Source organism: Castor canadensis, chromosome 6, assembly GCF_047511655.1.
Source record: "Castor canadensis chromosome 6, mCasCan1.hap1v2, whole genome shotgun sequence".
In the NCBI taxonomy this organism is placed as follows: domain Eukaryota; kingdom Metazoa; phylum Chordata; class Mammalia; order Rodentia; family Castoridae; genus Castor; species Castor canadensis.
In genome coordinates, this window is record NC_133391.1 from 5,142,887 (window position 1) to 5,158,623 (window position 15,737).

Genomic DNA, 15,737 nt, shown 5'->3' on the forward strand with positions numbered 1-15,737 from the left:
CCTAACCCCAGTCAATCACTCTCTTTGCTTTCTGGTTCAACTAGACGCCCTTGCCCACCTTATACACGTCTTGTCCCCCCTATCCTACACCTGGAGCCACTCCACCAGCCCTTTTTGGTGTTAGGTATTTTTGAGATAAGGGTTTCATGACCAATTTACCTGGGCTGGCTTTGAACCATGATCCTCCTAATCTCTGCCTCCTGAGTAGTTAGGATTACAGGTGTGGGCCACCAGCCACTGGCACTTCCTGCCTCTTTTGAGGGTGAAAGGAATGGTGGTGTTTATAGGAGGACAGTGGTGTCAACTGGGACTCTCAGTGCAAAGTGGACAGTTGGTCACCTACGTAGCCCTCACGGTGTAGGGTCAGGTGTCCTCACTCCTGTGCTGTGCGTCTTCAGAATCTGGCTGCATAGACTTTGATCCTGGGTGATGAGGGAGGGTTCATGGACCTGAAAGGGAAAGGCTGTAGTTCTCACAGGTGTGACCTTTGAGGGTGCCGGTGGAGCCAGGTAAGTGCCTGAGGTCTGTTCTGGGGAACAATTTTATCCAGGAATTCTGATCCTCCTCCAAATATGTGTCCTGAGTATTGTCTGCAGGCTGATTATCCTTAAAGCCTCCAAAACCTGCTTTATCCCAGCTGAGGCTTTTTTTTTTTTTTAAATAGGGTAGTGTGAAGTCCTTTCCTCTATCCTGTAAAACAGGTTGGTGTTAATCACTTCTGAGGGAGTTGGATGAGTGGCAGTGACATGTTTGTCTGGAACCCTCTTCCTCTTTTAAACTCTGCCAGGATTTCTCATGATTGACACTTGCTGTTTTGTGCCAGATAGTTCTTTGGGGGCTGTCCTGGCTGTCATGTGTACTACAGATGATAGGACTTGCAGCAGTGTCCCTGGTGTCTACTGGATTCCAGGAGCACCTCACAGTTGTGACAATAAAGACGGGTCTAGACACTTGCCACATGTCTCCCCAGTGGGGCATTTGCTTCTAGCACTCAGGATAATACCTGCTGTGAATTAGGTGGGGTAGTTGTAAGAAGCACACATTGGAAGGCCTGAACCTGCTTTCTGCTCAGAGCGAAGCCCCAGTGCAAGGTGTAGAAAACAAAGGAGCTGTGCTAGAGATAACGTGCGTGGAGCGTGGTCTTTCTCACACAGCAGAATCAGAACTATTGAGGTGGAATCTCAGAACGGGGGCCTGGTGGTGCTTCCTCAGGCAGCCTGCTCAGGCCTGAGCCTGCCACAAAGTCTACATGACAATGAGGTTTTGCTGAGGTTTGAGATTCACCTTCCCTTAGTGGGAGGGATCAGGACAGCCAGTTGCAACTTTTGTTCTTTCTCTATAAGGTCTTTGAAAGCTCGCAATAGGGTTGGGGGCATGGCTCAGGAGTAGACTCCCTAGCTTGCTGGGGGCCCTGGGCTAGATGGTTAGCATTGAAAAAAAATAAAAGAAAAATAGGTACCCAGTAGACAATGAATACTCAGTGAAGAGTGAAAGGCCTGGATTTATATCTTTTCTTCCTAGGAGCTGACATGAAGGTCCTCAGGGAGAAAAAGAGCCATGGTATATTATCCCTTATCTAGCAGTCACCTATAGTCTTGAGCCACCAATTCCCATTATGTGAAATTCACTAAATTTTTGGGTAGATTTTTCTATTTTTCCAAAAGGACCAAAATTAGAAATTTGGTGCAAATTGGTTTAAATGTACGAATTCCTTTGGGATGTTTTGACATTTAAAAAAATATAATATTGTTTATATAACTTTGAAAATATTACTGCCTTCTATACATAAAAAGATAACAGTGTGTTGCAAACTGTGTTTACTCAAGAAGGTTCTTGAACTGCCATGATGTAGTGGTTGTTTGTTGACCATGAAGATACTATGAAGTGTTTGAAAACTGGAAGGGCAGGATAAAGGGCTGAATATAATCAAAGTGTGAGGGTGTCACAGTGAAAGTCATTGTGGAGCACTGGATGCCTCAGACTTACTATGTATCCCATGGTCCCATCCTATGGTCTCGAACTCATGATTCTCCTACCTCAACATTCCAAGTGCTGGGATTACATGTGTGTCATCATGTCTGCTGAAACCCATTACTTTGCACAATTAATATTTGCTCATGAAAAATCTGCATTGAACTAAAAAACAAGACAGTCATCTCTAATTCTTGTTGACCCTCATTTTTACACAGCTGAGAATGCAACAGAAAGCTGTGTCACCATATGCAAACATAAGACAACCTGAAGCTAAATGGAGACCCAGTCAATGCACCAAATTTCATCAAACATACCCTGAAGGACCTAAAAGCATATATTAACTCCAATACAGTGGTTGTGAGAGACTTTAACACCCCATTATCATCAATAGATAGGTCATCCAAACAAAAAATCAACAATGAAATCCTAAATCTAAAATATACAATAAATCAAATGGACCTAGTTGATGTATACAGAACATTTCATCCAACTTCTACACAATATACGTTCTTCTCAGCAGCCCATGGAACCTTCTCCAAAATAGATCATATCCTAGGGCACAAAGCAAGTCTCAGCAAATATAAGAAAACAGAAATTATACCATGCATTCTATCTGATCACAATGCAATAAAACTAGAACTCAACAACAAAAGTAAAGACAAAAAAACATGCAAAGAGCTGGAAACTGAATAACTTACTGCTTAATGAACAACGGGTCATTGATGAAATAAAAGAGGAAATTAAAAAGTTCCTGGAAGTCAATGAAAATGAAAACACAACATACCAGAACCTATGGGACACAGCAAAGGCAGTCCTGAGAGGAAAGTTTATAGCCATGAGTGCATATATTAAAAAGACTGAAAGATCCCAAATCAATGACCTAATGATACATCTCAAACTCCTAGAAAAACAAGAACAAGCAAATCCCAAAACAAATAGAAAGAGAGAAATAATAAAAATAAGATCTGAAATCAATGAAATAGAAACAAACAAAAAAAAAACATACAAAGAATTAATGAAACAAAAAGTTGGTTCTTTGAAAAAATAAACAAGATCGATAGACCTTGGCAAACCTGACTAAAATGAGGAGAGAAAAAACCCAAATTAGTAGAATCAGGAATGCAAAAGGGGAGATAACAACAAACACCATGGAAATCTAGGAAATCATTAGAGACTACTTTGAGAACCTATATTCAAATAAATTTGAAAATCCTAAAGAAATGGACAGATTTCTAGATACATATGATCATCCAAAACTGAACCAAGAGAATATTAATCACCTGAATAGACCTATAACACAAAATGAAATTGAAGCAGCAATCAAGAGTCTCCCCAAAAAGAAAAGTCCAGGACCTGATGGATTCTCTGCTGAATTCTATCAGACCTTTAAAGAAGAACTGATACCAACCCTCCTTAAACTGTTCCACGAAATAGAAAGTGAAGGAAAACTGCCTAACACATTTTATGAAGCCAGTGTTACACTTATCCCCAAACCAGGCAAAGACACCTTCAAAAAGGAGAACTATAGGCCAATCTCCTTAATGAACATTGATGCAAAAATCCTCAACAAAATAATGGCACACCAAATTCAAAAACACATAAAAAAGATTATTCATCATGATCAAGTAGGCTTCATCCCAGGAATGCAGGGGTGGTTCAACATACGAAAATCAATAAACATAATAAACCACATTAACTGAAGCAAAGGCAAAAACCACTTGATCATCTCAATAGCTGCAGAAAAAGCCTTTGATAGGATCCAACACCATTTTATTAAAAATCTCTAAGAAAACTAGGAATAGAAGGAAAGTTCCTCAACATCATAAAAGCTATGTATGACAGACCTACAGCCAGCATTATACTTAACGGAGAAAAACTGAAACCATTCCCTCTAAAATCAGGAACCAGACAAGGATGCCCACTATCTCCACTCCTATTCAACATAGCACTGGAATTCCTAGCCAGAGCAATTAGGCAAGAAGAAGGAATAAAAGGAATACAAATAGGTAAAGAAACTGTCAAAATATCCCTATTTGCAGACGACATGATCCTATACCTGAAAGACCCAAAAAACTCTACTCAGAAGCTTCTAGACATCATCAATAGCTATAGCAAGGTAGCAGGATATAAAATCAACATAGAAAAATCATTAGCATTTCTATGCACTAATAATGAGCAAACTGAAAAAGAATGTATGAAAACAATTCCATTTATAATAGCCTCAAAAAAAAATCAAATACCTAGGTGTAAACCTAACAAAAGATGTGAAAGACCTCTACAAGGAAAACTATACACTTCTGAAGAAAGAGATTGAGGAAGACTATAGAAAGTGGAGAGATCTCCCATGCTCATGGATTGGTAGAATCAACATAGTAAAAATGTCGATACTCCCAAAAGTAATCTACATGTTTAATGCAATTCCCATCAAAATTCCAATGACATTCATCAAAGAGATTGAAAAATCTACTCTTAAATTTATATGGAAACACAAGAGGCCCCAAATAGCTAAGGCAATACTCAGTCAAAAGAACAATGCAGGAGGTATCACAATACCTGACTTCAAACTATATTACAAAGCAATAACAATAAAAACAGCATGGTACTGGCACAAAAACAGACATGAAGACCAGTGCGACAGAATAGAGGACCCAGATATGAAGCCACACAACTGTAACCAACTTGTCTTTGACAAAGGAGCTAAAAATTTACGATGGAGAAATAGCAGCCTCTTCAACAAAAACTGCTGGGAAAACTGGTTAGCAGTCTGCAAAAAAACTGAAACTAGATCCATGTATATCACCCTATACCAAGATTAACTCAAAATGGATCAAGGATCTTAATATCAGACCCCAAACTCTTAAGTTGATACAGGAAAGAGTAGGAAATACTCTGGAGTTAGTAGGTGTAGGTAAGAACTTTCTCAATGAAACCCCAGCAGCACAGCAACTAAGAGATAGCATAGGTAAATGGGACCTCATAAAACTAAAAAGCTTCTGTTCATCAAAAGAAATGGTCTCTAAACTGAAGAGAACACCCACAGAGTGGGAGAAAATATTTGCCAGCTACACATCAGACAAAGGACTGATGACCAGAATATATAGGGAACTTAAAAAACTAAATTCTCCCAAAACTAATGAACCAATAAAGAAATGGGCAAGTGAACTAAACAGAACTTTCTCAAAAGAAGAAATTCAAATGGCCAAAAATCATACGAAAAAATGCTCACCATCTCTAGCAATAAAGGAAATGCAAATTAAAACCACGCTAAGATTCCACCTCACCCCTGTTAGAATAGCCATCATCAGCAACACCACCACCAACAGGTGTTGGCGAGGATGCGGGGAAAAAGGAACCCTCTTACACTGTTGGCGGGAATGTAAACTAGTACAACCACTCTGAATGCAACACAGGGTACTCCAGAGGCACCTGCACGTCCATGTTTATTGTGGCACTATTCACAATAGTCAAGTTATGGAAACAGCCAAGATGTCCCACCACTGACGAATGGATTAAGAAAATGTGGTATCTATACACAATGGAATTTTATGCAGCCATGAAGAAGAATGAAATGTTATCATTTGCTGGTAAATGGATGGAATTGGAGAAGATCATTCTGAGTGAGTTTAGCCTGGCCCAAAAGACCAAAAATCGTATGTTCTCCCTCATATGTGGACATTAGATCAAGGGCAAACACAAGAATGGGACTGGACTTTGAGCACATGATAAAAGCGAGAGCACACAAAGGAGGGGTGAGGATAGGTAAGACACCTAAAAAATTAGCTAGAATTTGTTGCCCTTAATGCAGAGAAACTAAAGCAGATACCTTAAAAGCAACTGAGACCAATAGGAGAAGGGGACCAGGAACTAGAGAAAAGGTTAGATCAAAAAGAATTAACCTAGAAGGTGACACACACGCACAGGAAATCAGTGTGAGTCAATGCCCTGTATAGCTATCCTTATCTCAACTGGCAAAAACCCTTGTTCCTTCCTATTATTGCTTATACTCTCTACAACAAAATTAGAAATAAGGGCAAAATCATTTCTGCGGGGTATTGAGGGGGTGGGGGGAGAGGGAGGGGGCGGAGTGGGTGGTAAGGGAGGGGGTGGGGGCACGGGGGAGAATTGTCCCAAGCCTTGTATGCACATATGAATAATAAAAGAAAAAAAAAAGGAGATGCGGGAACAAAGGTCAAGACACCAGGTGCTGGGAGAGTTATAGTAGGAGAGCGCTGCAAGCTCCATCATTTCCCAGTCCAGGGTCCATGCCTGGTCTCCAACACATCAGCTATGTGACATCACTGGTGACTTTGTGTCAATTGTGACATATTCTGGTTGGCTCTTATGTCAGTCACTAGCCCTGCCTTTGCTCAGTATCTTTGAAGTCTGCAACCTTGAATTTTTGAACTTAGCTCATGGAATCCTAGTACCTGGGAACTAAAAAGAGGAAGTTCTAAGGGATGGATAGAGAAGGAAAGAGTGAAAGTACCATCCCATGGTCAAGTGTATCAGTGACAGAGCCAGAGTCTAGACCCCCACTCATGACTTCCTCCCAACGGTGCTGTGTCAGTTGTCCCTTCATTTTCTCCAAAGTCCAGTGTCTGTCTTCTTCATTGCTCCCTTCTGAAGGTCACTGGCGCAGAGGCCTCTGAGGCCCTTGAGTGCATTCTTTGAACAAATGCTTTAGTCTGTTTGACTTGATTGTAAAAACTGTGGGATGCAGTGGGATAACTTTTTTTCAGTACTGGAGATTGAACCCAGGGCATTGCACATGCTGGGCAAGTGTGTGCCATGTGAGGCATTGCCTCCCAGCTCTGGGAGACAGCGTGATGGGTGTGTGCATTGTGTGCCATGTGAACTGCGGCAGAATTCACAATAGCTAAGGTGTGGAACCTCCTCGAAGCATCAGTGCACGTGTAGACAATTAGGCTGGAGGAGTGGCTCAAGTGGTAGAGTGTCAGCCTAGCAAGTGTGAGGCCCTGAGTTCAAACCCCAGCACCGCCCCCAAATAATATGTTGTATAAATTAACAATGAAGTATTATTTATTTATCCACAAAAGAATGTTATCCTATCAATTGCAACAAAATGAGTGGGACTGGTATGTTAAGTGAAATATGTCAGATACAGAAAGACAAATTCTGCTTGTTTTCCCTCATACGTGGATGCTAAAAAAGTATACTGGGATATCAAATAGTGATTACTAGAGGGGGAGGAGAGGGGAAGGAAGGAGGCTAGTTAGAGTCTGGATAACAGTGACCATAACACCGTTAGCTAGAAAAGTAAGAAGTTACAGTGTTCTGTAACGTAGAGGGGTGACTACAGCTCACAATTACTTGCTGTACAGTTTATGAATAATAAACACTTTTTTTTGGGCAGAACTGGGGTTTGAGTTTGAACTCAGGGCCTCACACTGGCTAGGCAGGTGCTCTTACCACTTGGACCACCCCACCAGCCCCTTTTTAAATGATTCTTTTTGAGATAGGGTCTTGCAAACTATTTTCCCAGGCTGGCTTCAAAGCATGATCCTCCTGATCTCTGCCTCCTGAGTAGCTGGGATTACAGGCATGAGCTACTGGCACCTGGCATAATAAACACTTCTTTGATGAGTGGAGGAAGCTGAACAAAGAGTTCCCCTCTAATAGCCTTTCCTGCTGTAAAATACTCTAAGTCAAGCTAATGGATTCATATTTTAAAGTAGCTTTTAGGTCTACTAAGGAAAGACTGTCTTTTTTCTGACTGAAATGGTCTTGCTCGGGTTCTCTGTGCAGGCGTCTCCTTTCACCAGCAGTTCATGAAGCAAGAGCGGTGCTTTCTGGTGGTGGGGTTCTGCTTTAGCAGCAAGGGTAACTTTCTTACGTTTTCAGAGGGGTGTTCAAAGCCTCCAGGCTGCCATGAGGACAGTTCCACCAGCTGTCAACGAAGGGCCACTAGGCTGAAAGTCCCCCATTCAAAGGTACCGTACACAGGGGAAGTGCTTTTCAAACAGGTTGACTGTTTTAGTCACTTAGAGAAAACATTAGAAGTACAGCTACAGTAAGGACTTAAGGAAAACTTATCCCAGAACCAACAATTCTAAGAGCATTTACCAGTACTTAGTAGTACCTAACATTTCTTAACAGCGTGTAATTTCCATCCCAGTGTCCCAGGGATAGATGTGTCCCTACGATCTGTCTCATGAGAACTACATGATGCTATTATATCAATGTTACTTCTGCCATTTTTCTTTTTTTGTGGTACTGGGGCTTGAGCTCAGGGCTTTCACCTTGAGCCACTCCACCACCCCAATTTTTTGTGATAGGGTTTTTTGAGATAGGGTCTTGAGAACTATTTCCCCAGGCTGGCTTTGAACTGTGATCTTCCTGATTTCTGCCTCCTGAGTAGCTGGGATTACAGGCGTGAGCCACTGTGCCTGGCTACTTCTGCTTTTGATGGCTACCTATTAGGAGAATATCCCTATTTGAAGGAAAATAAGGTGTTATCAAGTATCAGGTTTAGCATTTATAACTCGGTGGTTCAAATTTTCTGTTGGTTTGTGTTTTTTTAGGGCTGAAAAGGCACACAGGTGCTTTTTGCTACCTACAGCTATTCCTTTCATTTGTGTTAGTCTTACTGGTTCTGTTGACTTAACACAAGGAGGCAGCGCCACACAGTGATTGAGTTTTATGTGGGCTCTGAAGTTGGAGATCCTGGATTTTGATCTCAGTTCAGTCTTGGGATCATCCCGGCTTTGTTCCATGAGAAGACAGTGCTGGATTTCATAGCTTGGCCTGCTGAGTGTGGGCTGAGTTTCATCACCTGTGTGCCCCTCAGCTGAAGGCCAGCACACACCGATTAGCTCTGGTTTAGCTCTTTGACTTCATATTCTGAGGAAGCCAAGAAACAGAACCGAAAGGTTACCAATCACCATTCCTCACCAACTGTTCCACCCTCTGGCTGCTCCTGTCTCTGGGGCTGCTGAACCCTGGCCTGAGTGGGTCAGCATCTCACAGATAAAGTGTTTTCATTTATGTCTATCTCTCCCGCCTCCTTTCTTTATTTGGGAGCTCGTTGTGTGTCCTGAAGTGTCTGCCATCAGAGTTTTTTCCCTTTAGGCGAAGGCACCAAATAAACACTTGCCTGTGTAAAGTTTATTTTCAACAATATTTCTATTCATCCATGCCTCCATACAAGGCCATGGAGGTGAATGTCGTATGTGTGTTGTGCAGGTGTAAGTTTCTCCTTATACCTAGCTGCCTTGCCCGAGTGGTCACAGGTAGTGTTACAGGAAACTCGAACAGAGACTCGGGACTTGGAGGTAAGGTAGCAATGCTTTATTGTGCCAGCATAGACTCAGTGGGCTCGTGTCCAAAGACTGATCCCCAAGAACAAAGGGGTCTCACCTTATATGCCCTTGTAAGCAGGTTACAGAGGCAATAAAAATTTAAAAAATCAAGGTTTAACCCATACATGGTTCCATGCAACTCTATAGGCTTCTTTACTCTAGTGCTAGTGCCCTTCCATTCCTAGTGCTAAGTGACCTTCTTCACTTCCCTGCTATGCCATCCCCTCCCCCCTGCTACATTATCAGAACACAGTCCTGCTTGCTTCTCTTCTGGTTCTTCTCCCTGCTACATCATTCCCCCTTTGAGGCTCGGCCCCACCTCGTGTCAAAGAGCATCATTTTGATTTAGGGGTTTGTATTTTCATAACACCATTACATGGACGGCTGTTTTTCTCTCTATAGTGACCTCTGTAATGGCCTTGATGGACCGTGGTACCAAGGGAGCCAGGCAGAGTGACATCAAACAGGATCCCAAGACAATCCCCTTTGCCCTGCTTTTCATGACAAATGTAGCCTGCATTGTTCCTTTTACTCTAGGACTTTTAGTACCACTTACCGGCAACCTCGCAAACCTGGGAGTATATGACCCGATGTGACATCTGACCTGTTGATGTGTACATGATACAAAGCATGGCTGTGTGAAGGTCCCAACATCGGCACTCTTAGAACATTTACTACATGGGGGAAACCTTACAAGGGCCAACCCAAGAGGTAAGAGTCCAAGTGTGTAGAGGAGAGCAGGGGTGAGTCCCATGTTCGAGATTCCTCCTTGTGTAGACTAGTCAGCTTTTGGAATGACTAGAGCAGAGCTGTCGTCCTGTTGTTTGTGGTCCCCTGTTGTCTCCTGGGAAGTGGGGTCCTGTTGAGGAAGGGTGCAGGAGTTTTGGAGGGTGATCTTGCATGGTGAGGCTGAGTCAAGGATGCACTCCCGCTTGGAAGAGGCTGGTTTTACTCTGCTGTGGTGGATCCAGGGAGTAATTTTTGTTACTTTAACTGTAGTGGGAATAGACAAGACAACAACAAAAGGGCCCCTCTAATGGAGTTTTAATGGTTGGACATTTCATTCTTTTACCCAGACAGTATCTCCTGTTTTAAAAAAAAATTTTTTTTACTGAGTAGTATTGTTGGCAACAATATATTATCCGTATATATATGTCCAAGAAAATGCATTATTTAAAAATAGTTAAAAACCGCATCTTTAATTATCAAAGGATATGTTTAGAGCCAGTAAAAATAGTTATTTTGTCTCTAAGTAGAAGACGTATCTAAAAATATGATTTTGTGTTTGGAAGTGTAGCAGGGAGGAGGATCAGAAGAAAACAGACTAGTCCTGAGTCCTGAGAAAGTAGCAGGGAGGTAGGGATGGCGTAGCAGAGAGATAAACCTGAGAAATCTGAACATGAGGAAGGTCATGTAGCACCAGGGAGTGGAAAGTCATGTAGCACTAGGGTAAAGTAGCCAATAAAATTAAATATAACCATATATAGATCAGACCTTGCTTTCTGCTTCTGTAACCTGCTTTCAAGGGTATATAAGGTGAGACCACTTTGTTCTCAGGGCTCAGCCTTTGGACACAAATCTGCTCAGTCTGTGCTGGCACAATAAAATGCTGCTTCCTGCTAATTGCCTCAGAGTCCTGTATCTCAGCCAGCAAACTCCCACAACATTTCTTGGGGACTCATTTGGGATTGCGGAGATGGGGAGTTATCACCATCCTTGTCACTGGGGTGCATTCCCCTGAACCACCAGGAGGAGATCCCACCAGGCACCAATGGACAGCTTGATCCAGAGGGGGATTTATCTTTCCAGCAAGTTGGGGTGAGGGCCTTTTATGCACCATGGAACCCAGTGAGTCTCAGGAACCAGCAAGGGGAGGGGAGCACTGCTCATCAGACTGATAAGAACCTGGGTTCAAATTCAGACCTGCCCCAGGAGGCAGAAGGGGAGCCTGATCACCTCCCAATGGGACATCTTAGTAACCACCAATTTTGGGGTGAAACCATGTCTCTCAGTTTCAAGGAGTGGTATGGAAGTACAGTGCTGTATGAGAGTATGTGAAAATGCAAGCTGAGATGCAGCCCAGCTGTGAAGTGAGTGAAGAATTCCCTCCCTCTCTGTGTCTGTCTGGCAGTCTGGTAATGAGCAGAGATATGTGGAAATCAGAGTAACAACACTCCTTTGGAGTGTATGATTAATAACTTTAAAAAGGGATTTAATGGAGACTACCGAGTTAAGTTAACTCCTAACACACTAAAGGTCCTTTGTGAAGTAGACTGGCCTACTTTTGGTGTAGGATGGCTCCTGGAAGGGTCACTAGATAAAACTGTGCTTAATGAAATACGCATAATAATTGTAAAAAAACCCCCTAACACGCAGGAGAATGGAAAAAGCCAAGAGGCTAAAATTGGTCTTCAAAAACCAGACATGTTGTTTATTTAAGTTCAGATAGCAATTTATTGGGCAGCTTGAGGAGAAATCAGAATCTTTCAGTCTTGATGGGTAGCTTTGGTGCCCCACTTTGCACATCTTCACCCAAAATGGGCATCCTGAAGGAGGATGGAGGCTCAGCACTAACTGAGCTCTTACAAAAATTAACACATGAAGGATGGACTTGCACTGATACATAAAATCTGGTCTGACTTGAAAGAAAAGGAATGTTGCAGAAGGCTTGTGAATGTAGAGGGGGAAATGAAGAAACGGAAACAAAATTGGATTGGGTCTTCATGGGTGAAGTGAGGAGAGAGAGAGAGAGAGAGAGAGAGAGAGAGAGAGAGAGAGAGAGAGAGAGAGAGAGAGAGAAAGGAGAGAGAAAAAATGTCATAAAATGTTTAGAGACAGAAAAGGATAAAAGGTTTAATACAGTCCTTCAGTTGAGTTTTTATGTCTTAAAAATAGAAAGTAAATAAAAAACAATTTAGGATTGTTAAAATATGCCAGAAATACTGAACTTGCCGGCACCTTCACTTCTAGGGAGCATGAACAGGGAGAACCTACTTAAAAGGGTAAAAAGAAAAGGAGCAACTTTGATTGTTGCTGGTTAAAAAAAACAAAACAAAACTGTTCCAAAAGGTTGGTGAAGTAAGCTTGGTCTGATATTGAGACAGTCATGAGATGCTTATGTTTCTCTTGCTAATGGCTGGTCAGATTATACATCCATCTCATGGCATGTTCACAGTGTGTGTGTGTGTGTGTTTGTAAACATCTTCAAAATTGTTCATAAAATGCTGCTATAAGGTTAATATGATCCTCAAGATAAAGGATATTTATTTTTAAAGATCTCTATTATAAACTGCTTAGGCTTTTTACACATAAATATGTAAACATCTTGAAAACGGTTCTTATTATAGAGTTAGGGTAAAAATTATTACTCTGTTCTGCTACTTTTAAGAAAACAGGTTATCAAACTTATTTCAATCAGGTCTCACTAAGATTCAAGCATTCAGGGGTTAACATTCTGGCTTAGACCAGAAGGGGAAAAAAAGAAAAAAGAAAAAAAAAAAAAGGTGGTGAGGGGGCACAGCCTGCAACAAAAAATCTTGGAATTTGGGTAGATAAAGAAATGACCTTCACATGTTTCACTCTGCCATAATTACAATCTGAAATTTAATTCTCTCTTATAATACCGGATCTTTTAACAAATGGGCCTTTTATAAATTGTTTTTATGCAAAAAAATAATTTTAAGTTTGCTTTTTTTCCTGTTTTTTCCCATACAAATGTAAGGTTTTAGGTTAAAAGGTTTTATAAGTTAATTTCAACAAGTAACATGATATTGGAGATGTGATTTAAAAAAATAACAGAATAAAAAATACTTTTGGATTAAAAAACAAGGGATAAAGACAAGCTCCCCCAGGGGATACAAAATAAGTTGTCATAAAAATACAGAGTAAGTTGTCATAAAAGATGGAGCTTATAGATACTCATGTAAATGATTAAGTTAACTAAAATCTAAGAGTTTTATAAGGCCAAAATTTAATGTACTGATGTTAAAGTAAAACTTAATTCTCTAAGCTCATAACAACAAGGCTATCTTTAAAATATTATATTGTTCTTGATAATGTTTACAAAAATTATCTAAAAATGGTTTTTGTTTTGTCAAGATAACTGTCAGGGAATTTTTGTTGCAATAGGTTAATCCACAAATTTGACAAGACAACAAGAGTTTATTAAAGTACAGAAAAACAAGAGGCAGCTGAATATAGGGAATACTGCTGCACTGATGAGAGTTAAAGCAAATTTACTTATGTAAAACCAAAGTGCACCCTCCAGATAGGATTAAGCAAAAAACAAAAACACTACACTGGAAGTCAAGACCTCCAGTTTTTATTGGACTCAACAGAGTGGAGGTATTAGTCTTACTCCTTCCACATGTTGGATGGAGGGAATTATTTGCCCTGGGATGGCTAGACTGGGCCTGTTATTTTAGGGGGGCTCCATTGATTACAGGTTGGTGGGATCCTGCTGTATGTCATGAGCCTTCTGTTAATGTCAACAATCTGGGATATGATCCCTTATCAACATCTGAGCCATGATTCTTGGCCACTATGTTTCTTAACTCCATACTTGGTCCCCATAAATATTTACCTGTGTTCTCTGGTGTTTTTGTCAGGGTTTTAGCTACTAAGGTAACTGAGTCATGTTCATTTAGGAGTTGGTTTTTGTTAGGGTTGACAATAAGGACAGCTCTGTTAGGACTAGATCCCCTCCCCCTGCAGATGGCTTACCTTTATCTCCCTGGATAGATCCCAAGGACAGTTGGGCAGACAGTGACCTAACTACAACTTATCTTTCTTGGCTGCCCAGAAACAATATCCCTTAGTGACCTTCCTGGTACTTTTCCACTAACCCCTATATCTAGTCAAAGCCTGTGAAGGCAATGGGCTCTAGCTCTCTTGCTGGGGTCCCCTGCCACAGGGCTCCTGCCTAAACAATAAACCCTGTACTGGTGTTTGAGCCATCTCTCTGCCTCTTCCATGCCTCTTATTTTCTAACAGTTTATATAAAAACTTTCTAGATGACCTCATGGTTAAACAACTGTTGTCTTGGGTGATTCTAATACAGTTGGTATCCCATATGTGTTTGTGACTGGGCTATTTGGGGTCACTGACACTATTCCCCCCCAAATGATGAAAAAAATCTAAGGTTTTACTTCAAAAAACAATTAAACTAATATGTATATATAACCTCTGTAGAGCTGTGGTGCTGTTGCTGGTTCCTGTATATATTAAATATATTTATGTTTTTCAAGTATATCAAGCCTTGTAAAATACAAAATTTAGATAAGCACAGTAACAAAAAGTTAGTGGTACTGATATACTGTCTGTTAGTTGCTAAATTGTCCATCAGAATTTTAACCATGACTCTTTTAAGTTTTTGTCATTACAGTTCTGATCATTCTGGGACGTTTGCAATCAAGTCCATAAAAAAAGTAACTCTAATAACTACTTATGTGTCATCCAGGTTAGCTTTTTTAGACATCCACTTTTGTTAGATTTTGTTTTGTATTGTCCTTGTCTAGAAGACCACTACCTAAGAGCCACTCCTTTTAAGCCTCTTTGTTGCTTAAATTTGGCCAAAAGGGTCTAGTTGGCACTGACTCCCACCTGATCTGCTCATTTTCCCATCCCCCCACCCTCCAACATGGGACCAAAACCAACCAAACAAACAAAATCCAGGAAAAAGCAAATCCTGATGATGACCAATGAAGAAAGATCTTCAGTCTGAGGCCATATCACCCTAAACATGCCCAATCTCATCTGGTTTCAGAAGCTAAGTAGGGTTGGACCTGGTTAGTACTTGGATGGGAGACAGATCTTCAGAAGAGACTGCTCAGAGACAAACAGTTTGGAGACAAAGGGGGGAGTGCCATCAAAGTTCAAATGGAGTCAGTCGTGCCAGACCTCACAAAAATAACCAAAGCTGAGAGGATTAAAGAAATGGTTCTTATTCATGTGTGGCTGTCTGGCATTAAAGCCCTTCTAGACACAAACTCATATTTTTAGACAGGAACTTCTACTTAGATGGAGACAAAGTAACTGTTTTTATTGGCTCTAAACATGTCCTTTGATACTTAAAAATGGTGATTTTAACTTTTTTTAAAAGAACGTGTTATCTTGGACATATATATTGATAATATATTTTTGCTATGGTAATTCTACTCAGTTAAAAAAAAAGACACCAGGTTAAAAAAAAAAAACTAAAATGTCCAACCATTAAAACCCCATTGGAGGGGCCCTTTTGTTATCTTGTCTACTCCCTCCATAGGTAAAGTAGCAGAGATTGTTCCTTGGATACACCACAGTCGAGTCAAGCCAGCTTCTCTTGAGTGGTAGTGCATCCCCAATCAGCTTCACTGTGTAGGATCACCCTCTGGAACCTGAGCAACCTCCCTTGGCAGGAATCCGCTTCCCAGGAAACAACAGGGGACCAGAACAATGGAATGACAG